Source organism: Tauraco erythrolophus, chromosome 15 (assembly GCF_009769465.1).
Source record: "Tauraco erythrolophus isolate bTauEry1 chromosome 15, bTauEry1.pri, whole genome shotgun sequence".
Lineage (NCBI taxonomy): Eukaryota > Metazoa > Chordata > Aves > Musophagiformes > Musophagidae > Tauraco > Tauraco erythrolophus.
Window position 1 is genome coordinate 3,936,828 of NC_141479.1, and position 14,613 is coordinate 3,951,440.

Below are 14,613 nucleotides of genomic sequence, written 5' to 3' on the forward strand. Positions count from 1 at the left end.
GTGCTTAAAGGGTAATGTCATTTGGGCTTCAGAAATCATTGAGAAGTCAGTGGAAAATGTGAACTACTGAACTGGCATATTGCAAGGACAAAAACATCAAATCAGATGAGTAGAAAACAGCTCATTCTGTTCTTAGATAACAAAAAATACTCTACGTGCCTAGAAGGGACATTAATATTTCAGGTTTAATTTTTAAATAAAATAGATTTAAAAAAAAAGACCAAAGTAGTTCAAGGGACTCAGGGTCAGTTCAGTAGGTGCATTCGATTGTTCGCTCTGTAATATGCTTAACAACAAGCAAAAGAGCAACCTAGTGATTTAAAGATAGTTTGAAATTCCTAGGCTGCTGAAGTGTTTAAAACTAGAGCAAGGCTGATGTGGGCTCCTGGCCTTTCTAGGTAGGTACGCTGGCACTCAATCAGCACCCAAGCTTTTCTTGCTTTTCTTTTGCATGAGACAACTAGAAATTGAAGAACAGTTTGTTCTTTTTTTAAAAAAAGGGAAATAAAAGTTCTTATACAGTCAATGCTCAGCCTTATTTACTATCCCGATAGAAATGGGACCATGGAAGCCCACTGAAACAGGAAGCCAAATTTAGTATTTACATAATAAATAAAATGAAATGAGCTCTTTCTAACATTCAAACTTTGTAGATAAGGGTCGGCATTTGAAAACTATGTTTTCTTAGATTATGGAATGTTTTCTGGAAAACTTAATGCTTCATTCTGTTTCAAAGGGATGGCAGGTTGCGTTTCTCCTGTGCAACTGCTCCATTATTTGTCCTAGGCCAAATGAGCTACAAATGGTGTAAATAGCATAGCTGACTCGAATCCTTTTGAGTGAGGAGGATTGGCATACTCATCCAGAGGTTGCATAGCCAGCAAACCTGCAGTGACAGGAAAGGCAAGGCGGCAACCTGTCCCACTGTGCAGTGCAGCTGGGGGACAGGGTTAGTGTCAGCTGGCAGAGCTGGTGCCAGTCAGTGTGTGCCACGGCCTTATTCCATTAATGCTGTATGTTCGTTTAGAGGGCTCTCCCTTCATTATGTGGTAGTCCTGGTGATTTGTTTCTCACCGCACAGCCCTACAATGCCTTTGTCCCCTTCAGAATTTTCGTTACTGATGGTGAAAGCTTAGTGACAGCAGAATTAAAAATTGTCTGTGAAGTTAAATCAATATACTCTTTGCAATCAGGTTTAATTAACTTTAAGGTTTGAAAGCAGAAGCTTAAGGGAAGCTGTCAGTGACCTCTTAGCAGAACATGGAAGACTTAATGTTGTTCAGTTCCCAGGACCAAAGTTGTAATGAAGAAAGTAGGAGGCAGAAAAATCAATCAGTTCTAGGAACTAAAAACAGGTCAAGATCCATTATCTTGCAGTCAGTGTCGGTTTCACGTCGGGCTCAAAACTTCTAGTTTGCAGTTCTTGTAATGTGTTCTGGAAAGAAGTCAGGAAGTGGTTTAGATACGTGTGTTTGGTTGCAAGCAAATGACCCATATTTACTTTAAGCCGTGATTTAAGATAAGCTTGCCTTCTTGAGAGGGAGGAATTAGCCTTAGTTAAGTATATATTTAACAGATATTTGTCCCTTACATGGCACTTAGAGAAAGAACATAAGCTTTTGTTATAGTTGGGCCACCTGCACTCAGAATATGCTTTGAGTCAGGTGTTCCTAGAAAGCCACTTTAATTCTGTCTCTGTTTTGGTGACTCTTGGGCCATAAACAGAGTAGGCTTTTTGTACAGAATTTTTCACATCAGTCTTCCAGAGTTGTCTCATGCATAATGGTTAATAGCTATAATGAAATCTTTAGTCTTTTATTTTTGATTTTCTGGTTTTCCCCATATAAATACAAGAATGAAGCATCACTCTTTTGTGGTACTATTTCAAATTGTTAAAGGATTTTTCACTTGTATTTGTCACTGGATGGAGCACTGGGTACCCTGCTAGGTTCGTGATGACCGCTGTAGGCATGTGAGATACTAGTAACAGTGGAGAGTAAGGCTTGCGCTGGTTTGGACTGGGATTTATCACAGACTTTCTTGAGGCCGAAGCTGCTACTCTGTCAGGTGGCTGCTGTATTCCGGTTCATGGGCTCTCATGCTTATCAGCCTGTAGCAGCTTTGCCAAAACTGTAGTTTTATTGCCATGTCTCCTGTCTGCCTTCGGGGTGAAATGCCAGTGTAAGTTCTTTGGTGAGCTCCTTAGTTAACAATTGACTTGAAAGTGATTAACAGTCATAATGACATCCCTGGACCTTTTGATCTTGCAGAGATTTTTTTTGCCTTTCTGTTCTTTCTGTACGCCTGTGTGTACACATGTATGTGTTGATATGCACTGGGCAATGGGTGCAGGTGTCTTGGAAGACTTTGTCAGTAGCTTCCGCTTTATCTTACTGACTTGAAACATCTTTTGCAAAATGCATGTTTTGTTGTCAATTTTTTCATTGCTGACATTTTCAAAGAAAATTATTATTTACAGGAAAAACCACTGATCTCAGAAAGAAAAAATTATCCTTAAACTCTACTATATTTATACCTAGGCACTCCCCAATAGAACTTTTGTGGCAAAAGATCAGAAGTAAAATATTCTTTGAGTTTTAGACTACAATGTCAGTCATGTTCTCTGTTATGGTCACATTTGTTAATCTTGTTGCAAATAGTTGTTGGGAGAAATATCTATAGAAGCAATAATTTTCATGTTAGTATTTGTAGAAAGCAAACAGTTTTTTGGATAAAACTGAAAACCTAATTCTGAGCATTAATCTCCTAAATTTATCAGGACTGGTATTGTGTGTCAATTAGTTAAGACAACTTGAACATCAAACGTTGTTTTACAAGCCAGTCTGTGGAAAGCTTGTGATTAAGAATTTAGAAAAACAGTATTGACTGACAATATTCCCTGCTCGATTGTTTTTTGACTTCAACGGAAATAAAGGTAATTAGGAAAAATGGACTTCAATTTTAAAATGTTTCACTGTTAAGTCGGTATCTTAAATTATGTTTTGTTTTTTTGAGTCTCGGTGACTACAGGTAATAAAACCCCAACATTGATGCCTTCTGGAAATGTATGCTGTGTCATATATTTTGGTTAAAATTGATTTCTGTCTATGTAGTTTGAGGAAATAGATCTTTACTGAAATGGAAATCAATGGCTTGACCATACATTTTTTGCCCGAAATGACAGTAAATGTTACAATTTGATTTTAACAAGAATTAGTGGGTGGCTGAACTTTCAGTCTGCTTATGTGTATAAGGAGAAATTGGGACGGGCAGATCTGATGTTCAGCTTTCTGGTTTGGTTCAACGATGATGACTTGCATAATGTGGAATAACTGTTCAATAAAATGTGGGAATGTTTCCACAGACAATGTGTAGACATCTAAGAAGAAAATTGTTGCCACCTTTTGATTCTTTATTGCAAACTTTGAGAAGGGGAGAATTAACATTGGGTCTCCCTTGTCTTGCACAAATGCTGCTTCAAATTCATAAGGGCAGGGACTCCTTTTCTTCAACTAGTTTTCTGTGTCTACATCAAATCAAACCCCTCAACACCTATATCTTTCCAGTGACTCAAGTTATGTTCTTAAATGTAGTTTTGAGGAAATGTTTGCTTATTTAAATGCTTCATACTTTTGAGGGGGATAGCTGTGCAGTTAGCGTGTCGCCATATTTGATTTTGGAGTGAGTTGCTCTAGTTGTCCTTTGGAGGTGATGTTAGTATGAAAGCTTGAGGGAAAAGATGAGAAGTGGTAGGTGGGAATTAAAGGAGTAAAGTCTTCAGCATTCGTTTATCGTAGAATTTCCTTTTGTGTTTCATAGTGGAGGCAGCAGAAGTGCAATGGGCACCACATAGCAGTGCTTGTTTGGTCGTCACAAGAAGTCACAAACCTCATCTGACTGACTTGAGCATTACAGGAAGAGGTTACTTTTCTTTAGAATAACTCTGTAGGGGTAAGAAATGATTCTGTTTATGTTTGAAGATTATCACATCAGGACAGGAGATGGGCTGGGGATACAGCAGAGAAATATTTCAGAAAGAATCAAGCAAACACTTAGAGCAGACAGTATCGTCAGATGTAAACACAACAGCCCATGTCTCTGCAGATTGGCTGGTGGTTTGGTGCCTTGGGCTTTTGCTTTTCTAGAATGGACCCAAAGCAGGATACTAATGCCCATGGGAATTGAAATTCTTCTGTGCTGTAGATAGAACAGGTAGGAAATTAAGTTCATACAGAGGTCAGTTTATATGAAAAAAAATAGTGTACTAGCTGTTTTAGTATGTGTGGTTAGAGTTTGATTAATCCTTTGTACTAGAAAGAGTTGTGAACAATAGATTTAACTTGTTCCTCTAGAAAATCTGGCAGTTGGATGATTGACATTTGAAGCACTGAGCTTTTCTATACTCTAATGGGAAATGCAGTCGTGTATCTGTAGAGATCATCTAACTTCAAATACACTGAGAAAATTACTGTTTTATTAAGTATTCCAACTATAACTATTTGGATATTTTTCTTCCATAACACTAAAAAACCCAAAGAAAAAGAACAGTTTGTTTGCAAAAGATGTCAAACACAATTGATTTTTTTTCCTCAAGAAAAAAATGCAGGAATTCTTGTAGACTAAAGGTGTATATAATCTACTTATCTTCCTCTGGCCAGTGATTTTTTTCCTGTGATTGACTAGCTGAGTTTTGAATGTCAAATGGACTTTGGATCTATCTGGCTGAATTTCTGCCCAAGCCAATGTGAATTGGTGTTGTGCAAGATGTGATGATCTGAAAAAGATCAGCCAGTATTATGAAAATCTAAACACTTAACTTTTAGAGAGTGTTTTTCATCCACTGGTTTTAAGGTACTTTGCAAGAGATCAACCCTGATTAGCCATTCTGTTGAAACATGAATTGATAGAGTGTATGCATGTAAAGAATTATTTTATTACTTGTGACTCCTGGTGTCATGCTGGTGTCTCTTCCCTTTTTAATACTTTTGATGTTGGAAAACACACTTGCTATTAATGTTTATTTAATTTGCAAGATGTATTAAGCTTCTGAATTACTGCAATATTTTATAAGGAGCTGTCCTGACTTACCCATTCATCTTTTCACTTCCAAAAATTCTTCAGGGTTTCAAAGACAGATTAGGAGCTGTTAGCTATAGAATCGATCGTGCTGTTTGAAAATTGAAGCTATTTGTAGTTACTTCAGTTCTGCAAGGATGTCTCTATATTCTTTAGAATATCTCAGCTGTTACCCGTTCTTTTGGTTTCATAAGATGTGCTTTTCAAGTATTTCACTGCCATAAATGAGGAGAGGGCAGACCAATGTACATCTTCCGCCTTGTAAAAGCTGAAACTGGTTTTCAAAGTGGGGAGCACCTACAGACTGAACTAAAGTTGTTGGATGGGTAGACTTCAAAACTGGTTTATTTTTGCCTTTCATGTGTTTTTAATCTGACTAAATAAAAGAAAAACTCCTTTGGTTTTATTCTTTTCCAGTTTGTTCTTTCACCTCTGCTTGTGATGCAAGGCAATCAAACTGGAAATTCTGTTTGCTTATTCTATTGTATATTTATTTTTTTGTTTGGAAGAATGTTTATTTTCCTATAGAAATGTTTGGTTTTAACTTTCGATTTCTGTATTTCCTGCTTTGTCTTCAATGGTATGAATACTAAGTTCTGTCCCTCCAGGATGGAATGCTTCCATATATTAAACCTTGGCTTTTCTTTTATATATTTCATGCGTTTAGAATGGTAATGCCTGGATATGAGACTTTCTCTGTATTTTTAAGACATTTAAAACAGCGTTTAGGTCAGAAGAAAATGAGTTCTCTAGCAAGATTATCCTGCAAAAGTAATTCTGAAAGTAACCTAGCACAATAATTTATTTAGTCATGGCACCAGCTGTGTATGTTTCTGTCACATCTCATCACGTTCTGTTTGTGCATCTGTCCACAACTGACGTTTTTCAATCTGAAGGAAAAGCAGCCATGCAGATTATGCTTGGATTTGGGATAACATTTTTTGGGAGTAGATATCAACTTTATGCAGCTCTAGAATGTGTCAATATATTTTGAGTGTGCAAGTGGAAGATACAATGTCTCTTCCCTTCAGCAGCTTCTTAGTGTATGGTTATGTAAATGATATTGCTCCTTTAACTGGGTCCATGCTGGCTCCAGATTTTCATTGTTGGCTGAGGTGGATAGTTAAAACTGAGTTTCGTGTAAGAGCAAAAGATTGGTTCCTTGTCCTGTTACTGTGAAATCTGAGAGAAATGACTCATCTGAGTGGAAAATGCTCAATGTTTGGATGTACGTGCTGCCTGGGTCTGTAAATTTCCGGTATGCTGTTACTCCTTTATTCTGAAGGAACATAGTAGGCACTGACCTGTTCTGCCATGCCAAAGAATTATTAATCTGGTAGCAAGAGTATAAAGATGATTTTATGGGAAATGGTTAGACAATGAATTGTGATAACATAGGGAAAGATTGTATTGATGTAAGAAGAAAACTGTAGTAGTCGCTCTGTGATGCTTTCTTTAAATTCGATTTAATCTTCTCTATTCACAGCATTTTAAATACAAAGGTGGATACTTGATCGAATTTTACATGTCTCTCAACTTGCATCTGGAAGCATAATGAGAAGCAAAATATAACTGGGCAGCTGGGGTGCTGCGTTAGCTGAAGGGCTGTGACTGGCCATTCTTTTCCTAGTCTTTTACACAGTGATTTTGCCAGTCTGTCACTGGCCTCATGAGAGAAAGTATCTCTTGCAACTTTGGCCAAGTTTGAGGGCAGGACCCATGAGAGGGCTTGGCATCCCTGGGCAGAGTTCTTCAGTTCTTGACTCTAAGACTGGAATCCACTGTACTGAGTTAGGCAGTAAGCTTCCTATATGTGTGTGTGGGGAACCGGCTTGGAGAGGAAGGTGTCTGAGGGGAGGTGGTGGACTTTGGAGATTGTGGGCCAAGGCAAGTCCAAGGTATATCTTGTGGATCGGGATCTTTGCCTACCTGGGACTTCTATAAGTGGCACTAATAACATGCTCTTCTGAGGATGTTAGGCAGATGAAGGCACAAAGAGGCTATGTGGTTGCTTTCAGGAGGGTACTAAAATCCCTACAAAAGTCATAGGTGACTTGGAAAATAGTGCTGAAGAAAACAGGAGTAAGAGAAGCAGTCACATGGCTAGATTGGGAGAAGAGGAAGCTGGCAACAGCAGATAGCTTTGTCAGAAAAGGTTATTGCAGTTACTTCCAGTACCGTGTAAAAGGCAGAGCCTTTCAAAGGCCAAGTGCTTTTGCCACTTGAATGATTTAATGTCCTTAACTGCAAATAGTACTTTTCAATGCAGATATGAAGGAAAGCTAAGGCAGACTTCTTTGCAAAATATAGGAGAATTTATATAAGGGTACAACATTATGGGGTTTTTTGGTGCTTTACTGAAGTTTTAATAACTGTAAGAGTGAAGGTTTCTAATATTTGTCTTGTGTATACCATTGCTTTGGTCTGTCTAAGATCTTGCAAAACTTTATGGAGATATACAGTATTATCACTGTTTTTACAGTTGAGGAAGCAGGGAGCCATTCTGTTCTCCAGGAATTTTGCTTTATTGCTGGAATTACACATTGGTGGATTATGCAAGTGAGCATTTCTGGTTCTCTCGCAATTATAGCAGTATATTTTTACTTTTAAAAAAAAGGCTAAACTAGTTTCTCTTTGAACTTTTCAAAAAAATTGTTACTTATAGTTACTACTTTTAAATATATCACATCTGTTTTTCCATTCTCCTTGCACGTACCAGAGTGTAATGTCGATTTGTGTTATAATGAAAAAACAATCAGATGTATTCTGTCTTTTCCCCAGTTTTCAATTTTGTTTTGAAAGATAAAATTTTTGTTGTGGTTCTGCATTTTAGATTAACTTAGGTTATAAGTATCGGCGTAGGTAAAAGGGAAAATTAAAATTTCATGTTTACTTGTACAAATCTGAGATGCTGAAGAATCAGAGATGCTGACACAGTTGTCTTTACTACTAGCAGCACTGGTACCTAATCTGCCTCTTCTGTTTCGGGTGTTGAAAAAGGATGTAACTTAAGTTCCTGCTTTTAGAGTAAATTAGGAGAATATCAGAAGAGATTATGTAGTTCTCCAAAAGCAGATAGGAAACTTGGTTTGTATAATACTTCCAGGAGGGCAAGATTGCTCCATTGTTTTGAGGAAGCCCTGCCTAGGTTTGCTTTCATAGTAGTATGCTAATATCAAGACTAAAAAGTTACTAATTGACTCAAGCTTGGTGAAAATGGTAAATGGGAGAATGAAGAGTAGTGAAAATGAAAATTTTGTAACCAGGCTTTTGTTGAACAGCAAAATAGATTAAAAGAAACTTCTGGAAAACATTTAAAGTATTTTGAAATCAACTTTAGAGTTATTTTAATATTAATTTGTGGTTTTATGTGTTTTACATTATTAAAAGCTGATATATAAAAATTTAATTACTCAGTTTTTCAGGTGTATTAAAAATAATTTAAACCATCTTACTTGAAGGCATTAGAGGAATATAAACAATTGAAGGATGCACCTTAGTAACACTGAGGACTGTTTAGTCTCTGTACATGCCAAGTATGGAATTTATATGTAGATAATTGAGATTGCCTAACAAAATGTACCTTTGGAAATAGTGCTTTACAGCATTTTGTGATGTTTCATGTGAAAATATAAGAAAATAGCTTAAGTTTTAGTAAAAAAATCATGGCTATCTATTCTTCCTTCGTGTCAGAGAAGAATAGCCTTTTCCTGGCTGATCCATAAATTAAGAAAAATGCTTTTACAGCTATTACTACTTATGGCAAAGTTAACTAGACAAAAGGAATTGCTTGTGAAAAGGAAATCAATGTAGCCTTGGGGAATTACAGCTTTTGTGCTATGCATTTTGATTCATGTTCCTTAAAGGTCTTGATTATTTCCTTTCAATGTGTGGTTGTGAAAGCTTCATGGCATTATGGCAACTACGTTCCCGAAAGGAGTTCGAATGTAGAAATTAATCTGTTTGCTGCATCCACTGGCCAACGAAAAGATGTGAACTATCTCATGAAGGTCGAGAGCTGTATCGGTTCCAGCTTTTGGGCTTCTGGATTTAGTTGTCTGCTAGTCTTTAGAGGCAGCTCCAGTCTGGCCTCTAGAAGCCTTTGGGCACCCCTGGCAGGCAGCCCTACTCCAGCCGTGCCTGTCCTTGGGAGGCAAACGTGTCACCGCCAGGGAGATGGCTGCAGAGCCAAGGACCAGCTGCCACTTTGCAGCTTTAGCTGGGAATAGTAGTGACAACAAGCAGAACTTTGATTTCAGCTTTTAATTGACTGTCATAAGTAAATTCTTGGTACATAAGACTTTTTTTATACTCTTTATGTGCATATTTGTCAGATTTTATTTAAATAATTTTATACATAATATTGGAATAATTTGTTACGTTAATGCACAGCTTAAAACAGTTTTTATTTACACTGATCACAGAAAGACAGAGGAATGAAGACAAATACTTTACATTCACCATCTTTACCAGCATTTTAAGTGTAGTTAACCAGCACACATCACACACATCCATATCCATATTTATCAGAAATGTAGTTGTTTCTAATTACACACATGGGCATGTAGGTATCTCCCTTTCAAAAAAAAATAAATTGAAATGCCATTTCCCCAGATAACCAAAGACTTATAAAAAAGGCAAATGGACCTGCAGATTGCACAACTAATGGAATCGGGCATGGAAACATGGTGGCTGTGTTTGGACACTTTTGGTCACTGGGGTGCTTTGGAGAGTAGTTTTACTAGTGGCAAGTTTTGAACTACTATGAAAACTTATTCCTGAAAACTGCAACGTGAGCTCTTGCTTTGGAAGTAGACCTACTGGACATGAACACGTTTGGCTTAATGTTAAGTTGTCTAACAACACAAAATTGCAGCCAAAGGATGCTCTGGATTTTTTTTTGTTTTTTTAGAATATAAATTAAAAGCACATAACTTCCTTTTGTGAGATTAAGGCAGCAATGGAGAATATTGTGCTACAATGTGCATTTAGCTGTAGATAATGTTTTATTCTCCTTTATCACATTTTTACATTTATTATCAAAGGCCAACATATTATTGAACTAGATTGGCTGACTACAAAATCTTATAATGGAGAAATAGGTCTTGTGTGATAACCTTGTTACATCAAAGTTGAATTTCTTGCCTTACGATATACACTTATATTCTATGAAAATTAAAAAAACTGGTAAAAATATCAAAATATTTCCTATACAGAAGTACCCTTATCTAAGGTAAAGTCTAGTCACTGCTATAAAAAGACATTAAAAATTAAGTGAAACAGTGGTGTAAACCAAGTAAATGCACACTATAAAGCTTTTATCTGTAAGGCAAATCTTTGTCAGACCTATTAGAAGTTACTTTCAAAACTATTTAGAGATTCTTGCTTTAACTGATAACTACCCACAGCAAACAAAAGCTAAGTCTTGCAGATAGGCCCACAGAGAGTGCAACATAAATTACAAATGCAGGTCACCTGCAAGTTGGAGGCTTCTTGGCAGTGACCAAGAAACAACATGACACCTTTAAAAGAGAGCCAGCTTAAGGCTTAGTCATTTTCTTAGTTCACTGAATTTATTCGGTTCGCTTATTAAAGAAATTAAGCTATTTTTGATTAGTATAGCAGCTACAGAAACACCTTTAGAAAGGAGAAAAGCAAAGCACACAGGTGGCCCGATCTTGCTGTCCGTGCTTAGGCAAAAAAGCCCACTGTTCTTGATGTGAAAATTAATGGCGGTAATGATTAACTTGCATGATGGCTGCACTGCTGGACTGAGACTTTAGCCTCTCAGTTTCTCCTCTTCTTGCCTTCATCCCAACCACTTGCATCTAGACACCTATGTGATCTTCTGAGGAGGACAGTTTCACTGAATACATGATATCTGTGTTATATCTGCGTTAGCTGGAGTCTTCTGGCTGGCATCTGTTTCTCTGTGTGCTTCTGCTGGGTTTGTCATAAAGCTATTGCAATATATCTAAACATATTCTGTTTTTAAATGGCAAAGGAAAACTGATGAAATTCTGGACTCAAAAGCTGATATATTACACTTATGTTTTTCTGCTGGTTGAAATATCTTAATCTGCCATCTAGTTCTCTATAGTAGTGTCTGATGTGTATAGATGCATCTAAATTCAGTCTCAGGCAGTGAACAATACTGCTGTACAAATTGATCACCAACTGGGGATCTCTGTCCCGTGTCGATTTAATTTTTGTTAGGAACAATGCACAAAAATCTGAAATTTTTTGGCCTAGGAAAAGTTTTTCTGTGCATGGCTTACAAGTCTTGTCATTCCTCAGTTAAGCTTAAGCACGCAAAACCATGTACATCTCATCACAGCTGAGGAACACATGCATGCCTGCTCAGTCAGTCTGAGTGGTCTTGGCTGATTGTCAGCAAAAACTGTCCTTTGAGAATATAGATTAGAGGGGGCAAGTGACTGGTGAAATGTTCCAGTTGAAGTCTCAGTTACAGCAGACTGAAATGGCTGAACAAAAACTTTTTCCACAGCACAGAATCACTCAAACATAGATGTTTGATATACAACTATTCCCTCTGTATGATCCTTTCTGATAACTCAGTGATGCAAAGTTGCAGATGTAACAGGGCTTAACTGAAGGCTTAACGTCTGGAAATTAAGTTCTAAAAAGATTTCCTGGCTGTTTTTGTAGTATTCTGTACTAATGTACCTTTTACCTGAAGGAAGCCAGAAGAATGTGGCTGGCTCTCTCATGACTGGCTAATATTAGTTCAGTAAATGCAGATCTGTAATCATTCAGGTGTACAAGCAGCTCACAGATTCAGTCCTATATGATGATTTCTGGCCAGCTTTGCTTAAAATAGTCTGTATGTTAGTTTAAGCTTGGATATAGATATGAACCTAGTAAGGTCACTTCAAGGGCCTGTTTCTGACTTCTCTAATGTGTTATAAACAGTTTAGCTTCATATTCTGACAGCTTAACTTTCCATTGATTAGCTAGGTCACCCCACAGCCAGCAACAGGAACATGGGTATAAATCAGAGGAAGGTAGACTGAAAAAGTTTATTCCTTTGGAGGAGACTTTCTGGAAGTGTTTCCAGAAGATCTGTCTCCTTGTACTTTAGCCAGAACTCCAATTTGTTCTCATCTGTAACATCATGTTGGTCCTTAAATGAAGGAGATTGAGTTCTTGCACATGAGCTGATCTGCGGACCATAAATACTCTTAGTCCTGAGAAAATAAAGTGTATTAGAACAAATATGTCCTGTCTTACTGCTCTGACAGGCTCAGAGTGCACCCATCATTTCCGCAGGCAGATTATACACTGTCACTTGTGCTGTGGTAACTGTCTTACGTCTGAGTCCTTTGGGCCCATTTTAAAATGTTTTAACAGGGCACTGCAAATGAAACACTTGTAAGTCTTATCTCTTTTGAAATTGCTGATCTATGGTTTAAGTGTGGTTCTTGGGAAATAAACTCTTAAATGATTGCCAATGCCTCATGAAACTTAGTGAATCAGTCCAGGTTATGAGCGAAAGCTATCTGCTCCCAGAAAAGCAAGTGTCTGCTAGTTAATGCGGTATGAATCAGAAGATCTGCAAAAGAGACACTGAAAGCAGAACTTTCTGTGTGGCCTCCTACAACCTAACGGTACAAAATGAACGTAATTCTTGTCAAAACAATAGTGTAAGAAGTGCATGTATATACACAATGTTTGGGTTTGACCTTTTTAAATAATAGCATTTAAGTGATATTATGCTGAGAAGAAATGACCAATTATGTGGAATTTCCTCTGGGAAAATTACATACAACATACATTGCACGTACAGTTAGGGAACATGTACAATAGTAACAGCCAAGTATTTCTCCTACATTCTATATTTAAAATATCATGTTTGATCCTGGATTTCCTGCAAAATCCCTCACTATGGTAAGCTGCCTTTCAAGTGTTGCCAGGGTGTATGCCTCAGGACATGACAGAACACAAGAAGGACTGACAGAACATATGGTTCCAACAGGGGTCGGACACTAAATAGCACTAGAGCTTTTTGGTTTGTTGCCCATGAAAGACCCACTGTTTCTACCAGAAATCGAAATCTCTGGAGTCCTAGAAGTGTAGCTTTAGAACAGTACCAAGTATATGAAGAATTATCCTGCTGAATGACAGCAGGAGGAGTACAAAAAAAATGGAAGATCTCTTTCCTTGGTGCTAACTAACCATCTACAGCTTGATTTAGAAATAGGGATCACAGGCAGGTCTCTTTCACTGACAGGAAGGAAGGTCAGAAGAGACATGCTAATGTATGACAGCTGCTTCCTGTCAAAAGCGCTTTCAAGGAAATATTTTCTAGAACTGTAAAACAAGCTATTTAATTGCTTCACTTAATTCTTCCTGCTGGCATGTTACCAAAACAGCCAACATAATTAGCAAGCAGATGATACTGCATCTTGCATAAGCTTATATCAAATATTTTCTTCTTTTGGAAGTGGGCTGCCTACTCCACCAGCATGTAATTGCCATCCCACAGGGATATCTGGGAGAGCACCAGTCCCCAGAGCAGGTCTGTTCCCACAATAGGTATAGCTGAGGGAGGGAGTGTCCTGCTCGGCTGAGTTAGAGGAAGACTTGCAGTTAAACCACATGGGTAATAAAGACCTGACTGAGTGATGATTTTTTTTTTTAAATTACAAGTGGTTGAACTGAAGGGAGATTAGTATCTTAGTGGCATTTGATATTTTCCATTTTGAAAATGTATTTGGGCAGCTCAAAGCAAGTGCCAAAGAGGAGCTGGGTACCAGAGCTGTGGCTTCTTATTGGACTCTCTTTACCGTATCACTGAATCAAGGAAAAGGAAACCTGGTCTTCAGAAAGATATTAATCTTTTGAATGGATGTTAGTTTGTGTCTGAGCGCATCATTTATCGTCTAAGAGGCATGAGGTAGTTGAGCATCTTATTCTGTGGAGAATTGAAAGCATTGTTCATCTCTGGGACAGATGTGTTATTTTTGGGGAGACTTCCTTTGGGCAACATCTTGAACTTAAAGCCTAGCTGGGCAGTCATGCAATGTGTGTTGTCTTTTTTTTTTTCATTTGAGCTATTCCTGGTGGTAAGATTCCTGCTTTCTCTGACTTGCCTATTGGCTTCTGTATAGATTGCAAGTTCTTTGTCTATAAAACCTCAGAACAAGATGGCAGTAGTGCAATGGACTCATGAGCTATAAATACTACACTAAACCTAAGAAATGATACAGTAATAGAAATAAAAATAATGTAGTAAGGTAATTGCCTTGGGAGTTGGTAGTAGAATGGGTAAGGCTGATTTCACTCCCATGCTAAGATAGCTTTGCTTATATTTGAGAGCTGAGTGCTGATAAAATGTGACTTTTCCTGCATGGGTTTTGCTGTGTGGATAGTGGTGATGGGGTGTGTCACAAGTGAACATTGGTGCAGGTTGTTAACATTGCCAATCATGGGCAAACCAAACAATGTCTAACGTGACAAGCTATTAAAGCTCCACATTAGAGAGCCCTCAAGAGTTTCAAAACTTGGTAATTATAT